Raw genomic sequence first — 20,109 nt, 5'->3', positions numbered from 1 at the left:
ACTGTATTCACTGTGTTTACATGGGTACTACCCATGAAACACGTGGGTAGTAGCCTACCAGGAAATTACCAGTTGTACTAGGTAATTTCCTGACAACTACCATGTAATTACCTGATAGGTACCCAGTAAGGAAGGAGGAACTGTACTGTAAAAGGAAGCGTGCTCTATTTCCATGATATTACCATGTACCTACCTGGCAATTGTAGATTATAATCCTCCCCATTACCCATCAGGGTGTATTTTGAACTTTGAACTTTGAATTTTGAACTGGCAATAACTGTTAATTACCAGGTATTTACTGTGTAAATTAACAGGTAAAACCAAGCAAGTTACCGTGTAAGAAAGGTGTAATTGTACTGTGAAAGGAAGCGTGGTTTGTTACAGTGAAAGTACAGGGTAATATTATGGAAACAAACCACGCTTCCTTTCACAGTACAGTTCCACCTTTCTTACACGTTAACTTGCTTGGTTTTACCTGACAACTACCAGGTAATTACATGGTAACTGTAATCACTGTGTTTACATGGGCGCATGGGTAGCCTACCAGGAAATTACCAGTTGTTACTAGGTAATTTCCTGACAACTACCATGTAATTACCTGATAGGTATCCAGTAAGAAAGGAGGAACTGTACTGTGAAAGGAAGTGTGCTCTATTGCCATGATATTACCATGTACCTACCTGGTAATTGTAGATTATAATCCTCCCCATTACCAATCAGGGTGTATTTAGAATTTTGAACTTTGAACTTTGAATTTTGAACTGGCAATAACTGTTAATTACCAGGTATTTACTGTGTAAATTAACAGGTAAAACCAAGCAAGTTACCGTGTAAGAAAGGTGTAATTGTACTGTGAAAGGAAGCGTGGTTTGTTACAGTGAAAGTACAGGGTAATATTATGGAAACAAACCACGCTTCCTTTCACAGTACAGTTCCACCTTTCTTACACGTTAACTTGCTTGGTTTTACCTGTTAATTTACACAGTAAATACTTGGTAATTAACAGTTATTGCCAGTTCAAAATTCAAAGTTCAAAGTTCAAAGTTCAAAATACAAAGAATACGTTTACATGGGTACTACCCATGGCAATAACTGTTAATTACCAGGTATTTACTGTGTAAATTAACAGGTAAAACCTTGCAAGTTACCGTGTAAGAAAGGTGGAACTGTACTGTGAAAGGAAGCGTGGTTTGTTTCCATAATATTACCCTGTACTTTCACTGTAACAAACCACGCTTCCTTTCACAGTACAATTCCACCTTTCTTACACGGTAACTTGCTTGGTTTTACCTGTTAATTTTCACAGTAAATACCTGGTAATTAACAGTTATTGCCAGTTCAAAATTCAAAGTTCAAAGTTCAAAATACACCCTGATGGGTAATGGGGAGGATTATAATCTACAATTGCCAGGTAGGTACATGGTAATATCATGGAAATAGAGCACGCTTCCTTTTACAGTACAGTTCCTCCTTCCTTACTGGTTACCTATCAGGTAATTACATGGTAGTTGTCAGGAAATGACCTAGTAACAACTGGTCATTTCCTGGTAGGCTACTACCCACGTGTTTCATGGGTAGTACCCATGTAAACACAGTGAATACAGTTACCATGTTATTACCTGGTAGTTGTCAGGAAAATACTTGGTAATGACCTAGTACCTACTGGGTAACTTGCCTGGTAGCAGAGTAAATACCTGGTTGTTGTTGAAAATACTTGGTATACCTATAGTACCTACATACCTATAGTACCTGCAACCAGGGTATCGTGCCTGGTTGCAGAGTAAATACTTATAAATACCGGGTAGTTAGCTGGTAATTACATACTAAAAACGTATAAATACCTGTTGTCAGGAACATACTTGGTAATTACCTGGCAACCAGTGTGTCATTTACCATGGTAAGTTCCATATAATTACCAGGAGATTATACAGTAAATAGTTATACATACTGGGTAATACTTGGTAATTACTGAGTAATTACTGAGTAATGTATCTGGAAGTTACCATGTAATTGCCAGGTAATTAATGGGTAAATACTTATAACTACTACCTGGTTGTTACCAGGTAATACCAGGTACTTACCTATTATTACCGTAAAATGAAGGGTTACCTAATATTTTTTTTATAGAGAGACAGACAGTAGGCTGACAGGAAATGGGGGAGAGAGATGGGGGAGTGACATGCAGTAAAGGCCGTCGGGATCGATGTTTTATTTCATATGAGTTAAAAATCGAATCCAAATACCCAAGGACCTTTGCTGCGTGTCACGCCCCATCTCTCTCTCCCCAATTCCTGCCAATATACTGTATCCATAGAGGCAAGAAAGGATTTTATGGCCTATCATTCAAGAGTTATATGCCAAAAGGTAACGTTGGCCTATTATCGCGCCACCATGAGGCTGATTTTAAAGAATTGGGGTGGAAGTACTTCCTTGGCCTACTGGGAGTGCATGTGCAAAGTTTCATGCTGAGCGTCCCAGTGGTGCCCAAGATTAGCTGCTCACAGTTACGCGTGCGTGCGTGCGTGCGTGCGTGCGTGCGTGCGTGCGTGCGTGCGTGCGTGCGTGCGTGCGTGCGTGCGTGCGTGCGTGCGTGCGTGCGTGCGTGCGTGCGTGCGTGCGTGCGTGCGAGAAAGTGAGGAGACCTTATTGTGAGTGCAAGACAGAGATAGAAAGAGAGCATGTAAGCAAGTCTCAAGTCCCCTGCTCACAGAGGGATCTTATAGCATAACCTCATTATTCAAGGTAATTGCTTAAATAGGCTCTTAAACGAGAAAGGTGCCAGCTAGGAAAGACGTTGGTTAATGATGCGTTCAACCGGAACCAAACACCATTTGAGACTAAGCTATGTGAAAGTCGAGGACAAATTAAGAGATAAATCCATTTTGTTGTGTGTATTTTACCAAATCACTTTGCATCTCTTCCATTCAGTAGGCCCAACTGTCCTACCTATCCATGCTAATTGTAAAGCAACAATCCTATGGAATTAAGACTTTGATTGTCATTCAGTAGGTTTAATAACTTCCTGCAGATTTCGACAAAACTAGGATACAAACCAATACAACTACATTAGGAATAACAGCGATGAAAACTGTGATCGTCTTTCAGTTTGCCGAGACCTGAGAGGTTTAGGTTTGTGAGAAAATAGAAATTGCCTATGGATAAGGCAAAATGAAGATGTGATAAGGGAAATGAGGCAAGAGGTGAAAACAGCTATTCTTTCCTGCAGGATGCAATTATCTTATGCGAAATTGTCAACTCGAAATAACAAAATAATATAACTGGAATTAGATCATGATAATGGTCTTGTTGCTTCATTTGATAAGTGAGTAAAGAAGCAAGACAGACCTGAGAGAGGAGTGAGAAAGAGAGAGGGGGTGGTGAGAGAGAGGGGTGGGGGTGAGAGAGAGAAATGGAAATAGATGACATACCATAAATATGAAGAGAGGTTCTTATGCCTATTAAAACAGTAGTACATGACAGGCACTTTAGCCAACTCCACATAACTTCTGACCCCTCATAATTAATTGGTTGGTTTGGTTTTAGTTGACCATGACATTGTTAAGACGATTTCTATTCCCCACACAGAGTTAATTAAAAATAATTATCACATTTCTAAAGTAAGTATGAGATTTACAGCAGTGCTTTCACATATTATTACTACACTTCTGTTGTGTTGTAGTGTAATTATGAAGACTTGGTGAGGTGGTTGTGGCTGTACGATGCCGTTATCATGAAGCAAATGAGGACTTATCTGACAAGTAAACAAGTATGTGACACAATTTCAACAATAAGGACATTGTTATGGTCTGGATGCTTCATTTAATATGCTGCAAGAAAGCCAGATGGGAGGAAAAGCAGAGTTGAGTGAGAGAAAGAAATGTCAGGCACGTATAGAGCTTCCCAGTCACCACATTATACCAACTGTTGGTAAAAACCTCATTATCTACTGCAGCATAATTATGCATGAGACCTGTGACCAGAGTTTGATCTAACACTCTCTCTGAACTATGGTGTGAAACTCAGTCACAAGCTGGATGAAATAAAACTAAAATAAATCCAGTTTCTCTCGGTAATCCCATTCAATGATATAGAACGTTGAGGCCTAGAATGTCCAAGATTAATCTATCTTGGACGCTCAGTCGTTCCCATACAATGTGACATACATCAAGTTTACACATTTCCACCATCAGCTAATGTGCGGTAAATGGACCGAGAGTGGCAAATGTAACGCTTTATTTCCCACGTTAGTCAGTGGGTATTTCTACAGAAAAGAGAGTAAATCATATTTCACCTGCAGCTCTTACTCTGGGCTGACATTGATTTATTGCTGTGGTGAACTGCATCCCCGTTCACATCTGAGGTAATTTCATTTAGATATCACCACCTGCATACTGACTGAGAAATCTGAGACAAAACTCAAGGGACCAAAAAAAGAATCATCAAAATACGCCTACAGTAGAAACACCAAATATGATAAGTGTTTGTAGAGACTAGGAAAACAATTAAATGTGATAAGAGTGCATGGAATATTAGAGTGGATTGATTGTGTTGGAGTGACACATTGTTGTCTCTGCAGACAGGCAGAAAGCATTCATGAAAACCCAATTTCCTGTAAGGAAACAGCCCCTATTAGAGTGGACTGAAAGAGGGACGCGCCTCCCCAAAACCCACATCAAGCTAATCCAAGCGCAGCAGTATCACACAAGCTCAGACAACAAGTCCATTCATTAACGGGTTGATGTTTCCAACACTCTCTGCAGGGATAAAGCAAAGCACAGACACAAATAACTCATTCTTTGTACATGGTGTAAACAAAGGGAAATGTGTATCTATCCATACAATTGTAGACCGCCTCAAATAAGGGGAATATGTTAAGGCCTAAGAGGGTAGTGTCACTAGTGTGCCTTGCATATGGGCAGGCCATTATTGCAACCTGAAAGGCATGATTATTTGATGAATCACATTAAATAATCAAATCAGGCAAGGGTAGTGCATGTTGTCATGTCCAATTAGTGGATGTTGTGTGTCATCAGACTACAGATGTCCATTGAAATCTTATTAATTTAATACTGCTATTCAAAAGTGAAAATGAAGATCTAATGGGCCAGTTAAAAACCTCAATCTGAATTCCTTTCATCACAGAGTGAAACAATTTGTCTGGAGGCAATTCTGCAGACTGCAGAGACACAACATGCAGATTCTCTCAGCATACACTGACGACATAAGGTACAAGGACAGCACCACCTCAGACTCAGAGAGTTGAAATGTTCAATTGATATTTGTGTTCTTAAGAAACTCTGCCAAAAGTGAGACTTTGATCAAAGAGCTTTACAATTTAGGCATTTATCAGACTCTTAATCCAGAGCGAATTACATTAAGCAAGAACAAAAAACATGGCAATACATCATATACATAAAAAAGTAGTTATCATGAAACATACATAAACTAAGAATGTCACAGTGGAATATCTATATAATGAAACTATGCATACTATATAGTGCTAGGTCTACATAAAATGCTATTTAAGTTACATAAATTGAGCCTTTGCAAAAGCCTGTAAGGTCGTCGGGGTTAGGGCAAGTGCTACGGGCCATGATGGAGTCTGAAGAGGTGGGTTTTCAGACTACGGCGGAAGATTGGGAGTGAGTCTGCAGTTCTGATTATAAGTGCATTCCATAGTTTTGGAGAGTTTGGGACGTGTGGAGCGTTGTCCCGGCGTTCTATTGACCATATGGTCAGTTATAAACCCCTGCTGTACAGGCCCTGTATGCGTGTCTCAAAGATTATGTCTGAAATAAAACCGTTATATTGTTGTGCATACAGTTTGTGGCAATAGAATGCATACAGTTTGTGGCAATATAATGCACAGTCTGGAGCTGCCCCAGTCTTGATGAGTGATTCTGAGTCTCTGGACACGTAGAGAGAGATTGCTTGAACTGCTATCAGCGCTGAACCAGACAATGTGCTCTTATCCCCAGAAAAATATCCAGAGAATTGTCTCAATCACCATTTCCATCTTCTCCATTTCACAAAGTGTGAATCTGTGTATTGGTGTGATCACAGATTATGGACCAAGCTCCGCTTTAGGAAAGTGAAAGTGTGAAAGTTCCCAGAAAACACCATTTTATCATGCAATACGTGTTCATTTGTCATTGTTTGATAATTTGACAAGGAGCCTTTTTTTTCTTTTTAGAATATACATTTTCAGTTGATGCCAGAACTGACGAAGCCATTGCCAATACCATGCTTGTCCATACCATAGCTTTTCAGCGCAATGCATCATGAAACTTTCAGCCTACAACATATATGTTATAGGCTTTACTTGTATGGATCCCTGGAACCCTGCTACTGCCTTTGCTGAACAGTAACAAGGTTACAGTTATGATATCCGTAGAAGACTTCGTTCTGCAGCAGAGATGAATGGACCTCTTCCAACCACTTCTCCTGATGGATTGCTCATTTGCTTCCTGATGCGGTAGTTAATTAGGCTCACCCAAGGATCCCTCTTCCAGTCAGCCAACCAGAGCATCTCTCTGTACTGTATGACCTACTCATAAATAATGTCTACATTTAATGCTCATCAGCTCTGTGGGGAACATAGGAACAAGGTAGATGATATAGTAGACTGCAGGGTGGTTATTATGTTATTTTTGTTTCAGATTGAACGATTCATGGGGTTTTGTTCTTTTAAATGCTGCTGGGAGCCTGTAATGATAGATATAATGTCAGATCCTTATAGTGTATGGAACGCTAATGAAGATGGTTCGGTAGTCGGTATACATGATATTTGGCATGGTTGCTCGCCTTGCAACGGTAGCATCTATATACTTGTTACACAAGCGATAAAAAATGGAGGGTAGTTGACTGTTTATCCATAGCTCAGTAGGTTGTTTTTTTACCACAGCCACTATGATAACAATTTCTCTCCAGTTCCATCAAGTACTGAATAATAATCATATGTCACATTATTCCTCTGTCACAAAAAGGTTGAATTTGAGGCACACTTTGAGGCAAACTCCACTGTCTCCACTACTTCTTATAGGCACTGATAGAGATAGAGAAAGGGGGGAGAAAGCTGTTGAAGGTCTGCTGATGGGCTAACTTAATTATAGAGGACACAATGGATCTCCAAAAGGCAAATCGTCATTGCGAGCAGTATGGCACCTGTCTGGCGAGTTCATCCTTCGTACGTACAGTCTACTGAGAGAAGTGGGACATGGAGAGGAGGTGCAGGAGAGGAGGATGACCACATTATGGGAGGCCTAAGCACTGACAGGGAATTCAGTGAAGCCGTCAGGATTGCATTCGAATGGAAATTGGGGAGGCACCGAAGGCCGGCTATAGGAATCCATTCGGATGGGGACAGTCAATTGGTTTTGACCAGATTGAGCGAATGAACAGGCAGGGGAATGGAGAGAACTGACCCGAGACAATGATGCTGTCTTCGTGGCGATGGACCAAGGACCCAGCCCCACTGCCAGCCCCTGCGCGCGTGCGACACACACACACACACACACACACACACACACACACACACACACACACACACACACACACACACACACACACACACACACACACACACACACACACACACACACACACACACACACACACACACACACACACACACACACACACACAGTGTTCTCTTCTGAGAGTGTAAACATGAGTACCTCTCAGAGTTAAATGAACACTCAGGATTTCCTCAGCCCACGTACAAGCAGTGGGTGTATTATAAACTGCAGGTTCCTCCTCTTCATGAAGCAGCAGATCAATTATAACAGCTGCTGGACCATCTGATGGGAGCTAAACAAGTGTGCACACACGCGCGCACACAAACACAATGTAGCGTTGTGCTGTGCCAGCAAGAAATGCATCTAAACCTATCAATTCCACAGACACCAAAGCAGACACATACACATGTGCGTATACACCCGACTACTTTTGTCCTGTACCATAAGATGCAACACCACAAAAACACAATCTCTCTCTCTTCTTGTCTCCACAATACACTTATAGCACTCACGCACGCACGCACGCACGCACGCGCACACGCACACGCACACGCACACACACACACACACACACACACACACACACACACACACACATCCAGGAAAGAAGCACTGATAACAACAACATATCGTAATCGGGAGGTACCATCTGGCTCTAATTGCTAAATGTACAAATTGCCATGGTTCAACCAAGGCAAGCAGACTTGTCTGCTCATGGGGCTCTATTCAGACAGTGAGCTGCAAGGTTTCCCAGGTCACTGCCCCCGGCGCCCCCCTGACCTTATTCTGTGCTGTGCTAGACACTCCAATGATAAGACAGAACCTCAACTAAATAATATGCAAATCTTCTGTGGGCCATAGCCAGCAACATCCCCCTTCCCTCTCCAAAATAAACTCTATATTGGTCTTATTCATCTTGATGGAATAACAAATAATAACAAATAATTCTGAAAACTGTTCGATGACAGAAGAAATGAAAAGATTTTCTTTCACATTTATAATGGAAATAAATACACTATTAAAGAACAAGCACAGTGAGATGAAAATTGCAGAAAGATAGAGCTCTTGCTTAAAGTGCATGCATCTCTTTACCTTCTTAACGGATGAGTCCATTCCACAGAATCACTAGTGAGATGATATATCTTTCATTTGTCATTTTCAATGTGACAAATCATTCCCACTACACTTTATATATATATATATATATATTCATCATGACACTCTAAGGAATGCTTTACCCTTAGCTATTAAAAGTCAGTTAACTGCTTTAAAAATCTTTCAAAAACACATTTGTTCTGTAAGCACTTTATTTTCATGAAGTTTCATCTTTATTCATGTAAGCTTAATGTTTTATTGGCTTTATGTTGCTCCACTGTGACTGTTGTTTCTATTAATTTCTGTTATCCTTCCCCCCTCTGCTACTTAGGTGGAAGAGTGCATCACTGCATGCCTGGCTGACATCTCACAGTGGATGTCTTCTCACCACCTCAAGCTGAACCCAGACAAGACTGAGCTCCTCTTCTTCCCATGCAGGAGCTAACTATTTCCATAGACAATACCTTGTTAACTTTGGTTCCAACAGCCAAGAACCTTGGTACAGCGGTCACTCAATCCTGTAGGTTTACACTTGACGAATTAGACCCTTCCTCACCCAGGAGTCAACCCAGCTCCTTATCCAATGATCGGTCATATCAAAACTTGACTACTGTAACTCACTCCTTACTGGCCACAGGCATGCGCACTTAAGCTTGCTTGGTCTTCAACCATCCAAAATTCTCACGTCTCCCCCCTTCTCCGCCCTTTCTATTGGCTCCTGGTCGTGGCCCGCACAGAATACAAAACTCTGATGCTGGCGTTCAAAGCAACCAAAGGTATGGCACCCCCATATCTTGCAAGTCTAACTACTAACTACTCCTGTCATCCTCTCCTCCAAACACCTGTTTCTCGACCTACCCAAGTTGGAGAACCAGTGGGTGCAATTGGACAAGTTGACCAGTACAGGAGACTGGACAGCCAATGCCATACAGATCACTCGATCCTGGCTGAGGGATGTACTCAAACCATGCTGTATCACCAGGGACCTGAAGTGGGGAACAACAATACCTCACCCTGACTATGCAGAGGTGGTGTTCTATGTGTGGTTTGATGCCCCTATTGGCTGCCTGTCTATCACAGCCAATTACACAGACCAATGGGAGAAGTGGTGGAAGAATCCTCAGCAAGTGGAGCTGTACAACTTCATGGCCAAAGACAGTCTTTGGCCAGACAGACAGACAGTGTTCCTATGCTCCCTGCTGGGAGCTCAGGACAACTATACTCTGGTCAACCACCTCATCGCCACTGAGTATCTGAACTATGAAGACATCAAGTTTTCCAAGAGCCTGTGTTCGGGGACATGGCAAAAGGCACCAACATCTCCTCAGGCATTTGGCGATTCTACCTGCTGTACATGTGTCCTGAGGGCCAGGATTCAGTCTTCTCCTGGACTGACATGGCTCTGAAACACAACTCTGAGCTTCTAAATAACCTGGGAAACGTAATTAACAGATCAGGGACTAAATACTTTGAGGGCTGTGTACCTGTGATGGACCTGCAACAGGAGGACAGGAAGCTCCTGGCCCAGGTGGGTCGGGAGCTGCATGAGTACATCAAGCTCATGGACAAAGTCAAAATTTGTGATGCTTTGAAAAATATCCTTAACATCTCTCACCTTGGCAACCAGTACATCCAGGTCAACCAGCCCTGGAAGAAGATCAAAGGAGCAGACACAGATAGAAAACGTGCAGGCACAGTGACAGGTGTGTCACTGAATGTTGCATAGTTTCTGTCCGTGATGCTGTTACCATACATGACAACAGTCAGCCAAAACATTAGAGACCAGTTAAATGTCCCTCAGTCTTGCATTACCACAATTATGCAAGGAACAGGCAGCTTCGTATGTGCCCTGGCGGCTAACCACCACATTGGCACTGTCAGTCCTTTGTTCCAGAAACTATGGCAGACCAGATTGAGGCTTTGAAGGAGAGATTTGGTGGACAGCAGATGAAGCCGAGCTGAAGGAGATGAACCTGACATGGGGCGAGGCACAACATGCAGCACAAGACAGGTCCCGATGGCGGAAGATCGTTAATGCCTTATGTCCCATCTGGGACGAAGAGGATTAAGTAAGTAAGTAAGATGAAGCCTGCGGCTGAACCACCCCCAGTCGTCACCGCCATGGTAGAGGCGGTGAATGGCACCGACCCAGAGAAAGACACTCCGAACAAGGATGAGGCCAAGCCTACTGCTGCACCATCCCCGGTCACTGCTGCCGTGGTAGCGCTGGTGAATGGCAATGACCCAACAAGAGCCACTCAGAACATAGCTGAGGCAAAGCCTGTTGCTGCACAAGCCCCAGTCACTGCGGTGAACGGTGACAATCCCATCACCCACCAAGTGTTTGTGGGAAACATCCCTCACAATGCAGACGAGGACAAACTCAAGGAGGTTTTTGAGCAGTATGGCAGTCCTGAAGCTCACTATCAAGCATGGTGGGACATCCCCTAACTTTGGCTTTGTGACATTGACTCAGCACCTGTACAGAACATCCTCAGCAACAGGCCCATCAAGTTCCATGGTGACTGGCATCTCAACGTGGAAGAGCATGGGTAAGACTGCAATGACTGCACGCAGAGTTATGAAGTCAACAGCACAGAGTTCCTCCACCTGTACATAAGGGCACCAGGACAGTGCAGGGAGGCAAGAAGGAGAAGACAAGGTGTGGGAGTCAGGTACCCCAATGTCCACCAACTGTTTGAAGGAAACATCCCTCATGGTGTGGACATCAAACTCAAGGATGTCTTTGAGGAGTATTGAAAAGTCATAAAACTCAATGACTCTGCAGTCTGCACCTGTACAAAACATCCTCAGTGGCAACTGGCAAGCCCATCATGTTATGTGGTGAGCTGTGCCTCAATATAAGAAGTCTCAAGGACTTCTTTGGTCAGTATAGTATGAGACAAACTGGAACTAAAAAAATATATATATATATTCTTTATTAAAAAAATATGTATTTGTGTGCATGTTACGATGTAATAAAACATGCACAAGATGTAATGAAAATGAAATGCACGTTTAACTTAATAATTAAAACCCATAATAGAGATGGTGGTTTCTCAAAAGTAGCATAATTTTGGATTAGAGATCACAGCTGTGTCCTCATAGCAATAAAACTGCATTGGGACAGGGAACGCGTAAATGAAGTTCAAAGGGTCCACAGTTTTGAAAATACAATAATTTGCTTTCCAATACAATAACATACTTGGGGAAATATATCCAAGAGCATGTAGCCATGTCTGCCTCCCATAATCTAGTGTGAAACGGAAAATAACAAGCCCAATGTAGTAACACTCCTACTGTTCTACCTTGAGAGGTCATACAACGTGTTTCTGTGTGAACTGCAGCTTTCATGCCCTCCTTCCCATGTTCATAAGGTATAGTTGCTGTGAATGAAGCGAGACAAAGAGATTGAACAAATAGGGAGGATTAAGCACAATTAAGCACCGAGTTAATGGAATGAGTCTAGGCAGCCAGACAGCCAGCAGAATGGGTCTGTGAAAACTTCAAAGACCTGGGGAGCAAATCCAGGCCTGGTGAATCTCAATTAAGCATCATGGCTACATATAATTAGTGTGCAACTGAAAGGTCACCCTATACATTTTAAAACGGAGACTGCAGCTGTAAACTGAAACTTTAACTTTCCCTGACAAAGTGCTTTGTCGGGGTTTCTCAAAGTGGGTGCCTTGACATTGACACATGTATAGGGGTGCCTCAGAATACTTTGATACTTTTTGGGGATTTATCACTTTTTAGACCCTCTATATTTAGTAAAAAGGACCTGAGTTAAACTGTACTGGGTGGGTTCTTTTTCAGCCTACAGTACACCAAGGGCTCTGTTTTCGTCCATGCTAAATTAATTGCATTTTTATATTCAATTGCATTTTTATAGCGCTTTTCCAAGTGCTCAAAGCGCTTTACAATGGTTCATTCATTCATACATTGGGAGGTGAAGCGGCGAACAGTCGACGCCAGCGTCCTCACTTCCCACATTCACACACCAATGGTGGCAAGCTAACACCGACCAACTCATTGGAGGCAATGTAAGGTTCAGTGTCTTGCTCAAGGACACTTCGACATGTGGACAGGAGGAGCCGGGATTCGAACCGCCGACCCAGGGATCATTGGATGACCTGCTCTACCTCCTGAGCCACAGCCGCCCAAAACCTAAAATCGAAACATTTTTGAATAGTTAAAATAGCAAATCTACAAGCTCACAACGTGTCGATGTAGATTTTTAACTATTCAAAAATGTTTTTCAAAATAGTAAAAAAAAGAAAAAGGCAAAGTAGTGGGATAAGGGGTTTAGCATGGACAAAAATAGAGCCCCAAGTCTCTTGAGTCTTCACCAAAAATCTGTCCTAATGGAGACAAATATTCTACCCAGTTTTCCTTGTGACATACTGTATCTTTGCTGGAAAGATTTACACATTTACTTAATATGACAAAAGGTGCTATAATTTAACAATGTAATTCTGGGGTGCCGTGGATGAAAAAGTTATTTACAGGGGTGACTTTGAGAACCACTGATCTTATGTGGATGTCATGAACTGGACCTGCGGTTTCACGTAGAATCTTCCTGAACCATGAGATCCATTCCTGATCGTGACAAATCCCCTGTCAGTGACCCAGACCTGCCATGATATTATGTGCAGTCGGTGTATGTATGTGCTCTTCAGTCACACAGGCCCTGTGACAGGTCAGAGTCGCTCTGTGGAGGGGTTTAAGGTTGTGAGAAAGTGGGTAAAGGGGGCTTTGGAGACCGAGGCATATCCTGTGGGCCCCCAACCATATCATGAGCGTGGGGATTCTGGCTGCTGAAGCGTGAAGATGGAAGTGGCCACACTTCATAAATCTTGCCTGTTGACACACCGTTTATACTCAGGTTCATACAACCTGGGAATACACTGCCTTCTCCACTCTTTACATGCTGTACAGTGACATAATGCAGTAGACTGTAGACATTAATCCACACTATAGACTATGAACAAGTTACATCTTAGATTATAAACAACGCCTGGACAATTAGGCTTAGTATAGTCTATATTTTCCCACCACTTGAAATGGTGGGAATTCTTCTTCCCGTATTAAAATCACCGGCTGGCTCTCGCAATAGCCTAAAATCAGAGACTCCCACCTAATACCACCTAATAAAGTTGGGATTCTTGCATATTTAATTTGCTGCGGTTTGCCTTCACACTGTCATCCACAGCAATTGGAAACGCAACAGGGGGGACCTTTATCAATGTGTTCCATTCATAAACTAGCCTACACAGTGAAATCTATGGTGTTAGAATTATACTCATAACGTGTAATAAAATAATGTGTCGTGCCGTCGGGGACTGGACCTCTCTCTCCCTCTCTCTCTCTATACGCACGCAGCCACGCACTGTTCTTTTGGGCATGGAGGCACAGCACTGAGCGCACTGAGAACAGACAGCAGTGCAAAAAGTTTATCGAGATGAAAGTCCCTACTCCCCAGCACTCCATGTTTACGCACAGACAGGTGCAGACAGACAGGTAACGGGACATCTTTGCGCTGCGTAAAATATGCCTTCTCCCTTCTCCGTCTCCAACTGTGTTTAGCTCCTCACCCGCCACATTGTTTGCTTCATTTCTTTTATTTGCTGCGGATTGCATTCACACCTGCACCGAATCGTAATCAAGTGCGATTGGAAGCGAAGCGAAACCCCCGTTTTCGGTCGGAGTAGAATGCGGTTCTTTGATGGGCATTAGGATTCGAATGATGCTTCACACCTGCCAAACGAAGCGCACTTTCTGACAATGTGCAGCAGGATTCGTTTTAATCGCAGTAAAGCTTTCTGGTGTGTGAATGTCACCTGAGTCAGAGTGATGCCACGTCACTCTAATCAGACATAACAAACCCAATACAGCCATACAGTATATAGGCAGGACCACGGCCACTTCACTAAGACATAACCATAAACAAACCTGATACGCCCATATATAGGCAGACATGCAGACAGACGTATACTCTGACAAAGCCCCTGACACTATAACTCAGACATATCCTAACTTTTCCTCTTACATTTCTTCCCAAGTGAATTCCTAAGAGAAGTCGAGTCAGATTCATGAAACATTCTTAAATAGGCAGAATTGTTCGTAAGTATGTTCTTATGATGATGAATCCCAATCCTTGTAACTTGTACCAGTTCATCCAAATTATCATAGGTAGACGCTCCACATATCTCAATTAGCATCCTAATTGAACCGCCCCACCAATCACCAATAAATTTGCTGCTGTGATTGGCCTGTAGTCACTTGAGTGGCAGCCTTCCAGCCCCCAGTGTAAATTGTTCCGCCTGCAGCGGCCAATGAGGCATCTATTTTTGAGGGGCGCTAACCCCTCCTATATACAGGTTTAATGTTTGTTTTTAGTTCAATGTTTGTTTTAAAAACGCCATTGACAATGAAGAGAAATTAATGTTTGTTTTGTCCCTAACACAAACATTAAATCCCATTAAGAATAAAGAGAATTTAATGTTTGTTTTGACACTGTTTGTTTTACATCATCATTACATCACCTAATCATAGCAACATGAGTTAGAATTCCCTCCTCGATGTTGTAAGATGATAAGAGCGCCCCTCACTTCACATGGGTGTGATTTTTTAAATATCTATGGCTGTCGGTATATGGGGATGGGGTATATTGGGGTGGGTGGGGGTGATGGTATGGGGGGGAAAAGTCGGGAAATATTTTATCAAAATGTTTCGAAAACAGCCGATCTACAAGTTCAAAATGGGCAGTAATGGGACGCGTTGTGAGCTTGTAGATCGGCTATTTTCAAAGTATGAAATGGGGTTATAGTGGTAAAACTGTTCCTTGTTTTGCTGTGGACTGCATGGAACTTCCTCAAGGACCCCTTGAGGTCCCCAGACCACACTTTGAGCATCTTGATCTTGCAGCAGCAACAAAATTGCCATTGTGTGTTGGTGCAGGCTGCAGAAAGAGTCCTACTTTGTTCCTATAAATACCGGTAGAATGATCAATCACTAATTCACAAATCAGTCATAATTTACATAATTGATGTAAATGTAGGCTGTGTGTGTGTGTGTGTGTGTGTGTGTTCTCCAGCCTGTGAACCATGAGGGAACCGTGTCACCTGTGGAGGTTGCTGCTCAGCAGATCTCGTTGCCATCGGGCAGAAACCTCTCATCTCCATATTCTAACTTTTTGAGTCTTTTTGGGAAATAACGCCCGATACACATAGCTCTGCATAGGAGTGACTAGCACCACTCAAAAAGAGCCCCTCTGGGCATAGGTCTACACCAGGATAGGAGTGTTTTAGGAAAAATGTCAAGTGGCATTTCTTCCTCAGCCTAATGGGAATATGCGTGCACGGTTTCACCGCAATCAGACGTTCATGATTTGCGGCATTGTCTCATTTGTATCATTCTTGGATATGTTATACTTATTATCCCAATACCTTCTGGTCACAATCAGAATACGCTGCAGCTATTCATAAATCTCTTTGTAAGGTTGGAGGAGTGAAACCATACACGTCTATTTTTAAACTGAATAGGAGAATAATGGAGGACAAATCACTGAAAGTGAGCTCATTCAGTGTTCATGCAGACAAAGACAGAAAACAACTCAAATCCAATGCTCTCTTTTTTTAAGTGAATAAATTACAAGTGAAGTGATTGAGCTTTGTAATGAAAGCAGTGGAGCATATTGTGCAAATGCCTTGCTTTTTAATGGTTTAATTAAGGAACCTCACTCAAAGTGGAGCAGAAATTTCCAGCATGGAGAGATGAGTGAGGGTCTTCGACAGGGAACAGCATGGCAACTCAAGACCCTGTGTTAATTGCTACAACACCAACAGATGTGCCTTACGTTTTTGCCTATTTCCTACCTTATTAAAATGTGCTGGGCCCCTAAAGCACACCAAATGTTGTCTTCCTAAACTAAATGATTTACGACCGGTAAGCAACATCATGTCATTCTCATTTCCTAAATCTTCCAACAAATTCAATAAACACCCAAGTGTGTCTGTGCCTCTGAGCATCGGAGTGCATATTTAATCATTAGCTACAGCTATCATCAACAATCTTCTCATTGGATATTACAGAATTAATTTGTGACCTTTCCATCAATCAAACTTTAGAAAGTTATCTTCCATTTTTGTTCTCAATATAGATAATGCTCTCCATGTAGAACGACCACCACGTACTGGTAAGTAAGCCCTATTTACGGTATACAGTACATTGTGGTATGACAACATTGCACAGAAAAAGGAGCTGCATCATAAGGCTTTTTTACCGAAACACGTTTTAAGCTTGTAGATCTTTGAAAAACTTTTCAACACATTTTTTAGATTTTGAGAAAGTTTATGTCATGCCCATGCAGAATAGGGACGCCATGCAGTTTGAAAGTGGTTAACTACAGAAACACTCATTTCACAATTATGACTGTCAGTGTAGTGTTTTTTTTATGTGGACAAGCAGGGCAGAGACCTACATACGTTTTGGTGCTGCCCCAGCCCGGCCGGCTGGTCTGCTGGGCCATTGTGTCCCTGTGGTACAAAGATTAATGACCAAACTCATCACGACCAATCTGCACAAATGACCATAGCTCATAAACTCTGGGATTGATCACAATGTCCCATAAAGCCCTGCATATTTAGGTAACTCTCCAAAGATAGCACATCACATGCATATGTCTTCCACCATCCCAAAATGAGCAAACCTCTCCACTTCTGCACTCATTCCATTCACTGGCTCCCAGCCGCTCCTTGCATCCCTTTCATAACACTGGTGATGACCTACAAATCGGCCACGGGCATGGCCCACCTACCTGCAGGATATGATCCACCGCCAAACGCCTTCCCGCACACTGCATTCAGAAAACACAGGACGTGTCACATCCCAGCGTCTCTGTACGACAACCTGGCAAATGCTCCGGGCTCTTCTCCATCCTGTCCCGCAAGCTGTGGAATGAGTCCATCAGTCAGGACTAGTTCCCATTTTCTGCTGCAGTCTGAAAGCTCATCTCTCCAGTATCCATAGCCCCCCTTGCATCTCTGCATCTGTACTATTTAGATACTGTAGAATGAGTAGATGCTTGTTATGTTATTTAGGTATATGTTAACTTATAGATTGTGTGATGTGTTATTTTCACATATGCTAAATATGCTAAATATTGCATGCAGATACTGTAGATGCTAGAGTAGGTTTGTTATAGGCCTGCTACCCTATAATTACTTAGCTGCACAATTGTTTTCTATCATTCTCATTAATTACTCAGTGAGCAGTGACTACCCTGTTGTTGACTATAGGTTTCATACTGCATGCTTACTCCACATTTGCACTATTGTCCATCTGGAGTGCCTAACTTTCTAAATTGTCTTCCCTGTGTCCCTATCTTTGGCTTTGCAAGCCTATGTGATCTATCTGGCTGGCATGTCTCTATCAGTTCACAATTTAGGCATTTAGGCAATGAAGTGCAAGATCGGAGTAAATGGCATGTACCTTAGTCACCAAATGACAGGGTAAATAAATAGTCACATAAATAGAATGCAAAGAAATCTAACTCTAGTGATGGGTGATTGTTATTCTATGCAAGCTTTGATCGAGGAGCCATTGGTCATTATTGGCGTTGCACTATTATGGTGTACGAAATAGGGATACACTAGGCTATCTGGTAAAGATACATCCGTTCTTTCGAGCTGCAAGTTTGTTCAAAACATTGGAGTACTGGCAAGATTCTGTCCAGAGGAGTCGGACTATATAAATAAACTTTATTTATATAGCACCTTTCATGACATAAAACTGCAGAGCAAAGTGCTTTGCAGGGCAGAAAAGAGAAAAACAAGAAAAAACGTAATAAACGAAATAGATAATTAATATAAGCAAAAACAGAGTAACGTTATAAAATCGGCAGCAAATCAGGCAGAACAATGAGAGAGGTTTTAGAAGCTCAACTAAAACCAAGAGTGAAGAGGTGGGCTTTGAGCTGTGCTTTAAAGACATCTACATAGGAGTTTATTCCATGCTGTCGGCCCGTAGAAGCAGAAAGCTGCCTCACCGTATACACTGACACCATGGCGCGTAATCAGCGCCTCAAACTGTGACTCCGCCCACCCCCGGGGGAAGTTGTAATTTGCTCTCGTTTACTGCAATGCAATTTGCGGCATTTTAAAAACAATATTGAGCAGAGTAGCGATTATCAAACGTATTTGCAATGCCATACGTTGAAAGATCTGTTGCCCGTGGACAAGGCACGCTACCTCCGCAAGTTAGATAGCATCGGCATAGATGTTTGTCCGTATGTGATTAAGGATTGGACCAAGTTGCATTGGCAGCCATAGAAAATTCTTACCCCAGGCTAAAACCGGATGTGACGTTTTTTGGGCGTTCCTGTCTAGCGTGGTGTCAGTGTATTCTTCAGTATGAAACAACATGGTGGATGCAACTCTGAAATGTCCACTTTTAATTATGTTGAAATACAATAGCCCTATTCAGCACTGCCATGTGTGAAAATAAGCTTGTGGGACCTACTGTATCAGCAGTCATACAATATATCAATCAGCTGCTCCATATTGCCCAGCATCATCTCCCTCTCTGCTTTATCAGTGCTTATCTCTTCCTCACTTCTTTGCTGATTTCTGTGATGAAATACAATCCACTCATAATAATCATTATCAGATTGAACTGGGGTGGGGGGGGGTGTCACATCTCTCTTACTCACAAATCCCCAGCTAATTCCACGTCCTTGAGTTCTGCTACTCCCCAATGGACTCAATTTCAGTGGACATGTTTTTTCTTGTCTTAAGGCAGGCAACTATAGGCCCTAGCCTACATTAAAATGTACAATTTAACTGACACACTGAGACAACTGTATGTCTGTCTGTCTTGAATACTATATGAACCAGAAGAAACAAAATGTAAATAGCCTACCTGACAAAGACAAAGTCACAGTGAAGGTGAATGGGAAGGAGGTTCCCCATCGTTCCAAACCATTGCTCCATTTGGCCTCCACAAAGTAAACCCCCTTGGGCAATTTTCACGGAGGCTCGGTTTCATCAGGTTTTGTAATTTAGACTTATTGATTATCTGCAGACAGGGGGAACCATGACCAAACCTTTGCAGGGGGTCTCACCATCTGTATAGAACCATGCATGTGCCACATACACAACACACACGCGTGCGAGCAACACGCGCACGCACGCACGCGCGCGCGCACACACACACACACACACACACACACACACACACACACACAGACAAAAGCAGACATTGGTTGATGCAGTCTTTAAAATTGACATTATGTGATAATATTAACAAGCCAATAGGCTTTCTTGGGTTTTGAATTATCTAAGCAGACCTTGTGTTTTTATGTACCTGTTACCTTTTTTTCTCCACCATTAACGTTAATGGTGTTGTTCAAAGGTTGCCAGCTGGTTAACGGATCAATTCACCTTTTGTGTGGTCCAGCGCATCAACTCATCTCCTATAGTCTAATTAATTCCATTCT

General features: G+C 42.4%; 1 protein-coding gene across 1 annotated transcript in view; it reads right to left on the bottom strand.

The window, feature by feature from the left end:
• Positions 1-20,054, bottom strand: part of ncanb (neurocan b) — a 251,579-nt gene extending 231,525 nt beyond the window's left edge. The window contains exons 1-3 of the mRNA XM_079505412.1: positions 19,984-20,054; positions 19,533-19,737; positions 17,431-17,563 (exon numbers count right to left, since the gene is read on the bottom strand). The gene's annotated coding sequence lies outside the window, so the exon portion shown is untranslated. The remainder of the gene's footprint in view (positions 1-17,430; positions 17,564-19,532; positions 19,738-19,983) is intronic.
• Positions 20,055-20,109: the final 55 nt, after the last annotated feature.

The sequence above is a fragment of the Electrona antarctica genome (assembly GCF_951216825.1).
Source record: "Electrona antarctica genome assembly, chromosome: 7".
Lineage (NCBI taxonomy): Eukaryota > Metazoa > Chordata > Actinopteri > Myctophiformes > Myctophidae > Electrona > Electrona antarctica.
The sequence above is the reverse complement of the archived record's forward strand: the minus strand, read 5'-3'. Positions and strand labels throughout refer to the sequence as shown.